A 1,257-nucleotide genomic window follows, 5' to 3' on the forward strand; every position below is an offset into this window, starting at 1 on the left:
CAAAAAAAAAAAAATATATATATATATATAAATAAATAAATAACAACAACAACAACAACAATAATATAAGATTGTCCAAGTTCTGTACCTTACTACACTATGACATTTTTAAAACATATTATACTGAGGTACCCGGGGAGAACATGCGAACTCCACGCAAAAAGATCGCACGGCCGAGCCTCGAACCGGGAACCCTCTCGATGAGAGGCGACAGCGCTAACCGCTGCGCCAACGAAAAACTGACTGAGTACCTGGAAGTGATTGAAGTCATTGGTGGTGATAAGATAACGAGATACGGAAAAGGCTGCAGCCCAGAGAGGAATAAGTGAAGATTTGGAATGTTAAGATACATGAATAAAATGAAGAAAGAAGAAGCGGTAATGGATAAATGAAGCAAAGACCATGTAATCCTCCTCATGCCACCGCAACAAACTACTGCACAAGCAAAGACACACTTAACTGTCAGAAAATATCATATGTTTTGTCAATGTCTTCTGTCCAGGCTGCCGAATGAACAGAGAAGCGCTTTCTGACTAAAGCACCGCAGGCCGTCTTCCCCTCTTTGTTTTGATTTTCCTTTGCCTTTTCCTACATTTTCTATCAATGATATCACCAGTTCAGATGCTTGAAAGTCAACAGAGAAATTACATTTCAATTATTAATACTACTACTACTACTACGATTTCCTTTGACATGATTTGGAAGTTAATGGCAGAGCTACACAAAGTTGTTTCGTGATATTTCATTGAATTGAACTTACCCAAATGTTTGTAGCATGTGCTCCCGTCCGAGCTCCGTCCAAGCCGAGGTGAAAGGTTCCACTGTCAAACAGGTGTTGGTTGAATCCGATTTGATTTATACAAGGGGGAACCCGGATTGTACTAAGTGGGGTAGAAAAACAGAGGGGTGTTTGGTTGTATGTTGAAATCTCAGCTTACTACTTTTCGTAACATAAGATTCTTACTATATTAGCTTATTACAGAAATTGGATCACTAAATGAATACATTTCCTGCCTACTGACATTTACTTGACAGCAGCTAATGAAATATATTCATATGTAATAATCTAATATAGTAATATAGTAAAATTCCAAAATGTTTCATAAAACTGGCAAGCTTGAGCATGTGGGGCTTCTCCTGCTCTTCGGCTTACTTACTTACTATTCTATGAAATTTTATGCCTTACTATAATATCATATTTTTTTGCCTTATTATAATGCCATAAAAACATAGTGTAAATAATGCATACTGCTTGAT

General features: G+C 37.2%; 1 long non-coding RNA gene across 2 annotated transcripts in view; it reads right to left on the bottom strand.

The window, feature by feature from the left end:
* Window positions 1–1,257, bottom strand: part of LOC147818330 (uncharacterized) — a 14,909-nt gene that overhangs the window by 10,903 nt on the left and 2,749 nt on the right. The window lies entirely within an intron of this gene.

The sequence above is a fragment of the Seriola lalandi genome, unplaced genomic scaffold (genome assembly GCF_002814215.2).
Source record: "Seriola lalandi dorsalis isolate HSWRI2012SDOR001 ecotype SW California unplaced genomic scaffold, Sedor1 jcf7180002054630, whole genome shotgun sequence".
Taxonomy (NCBI): Eukaryota; Metazoa; Chordata; class Actinopteri; order Carangiformes; family Carangidae; genus Seriola; species Seriola lalandi.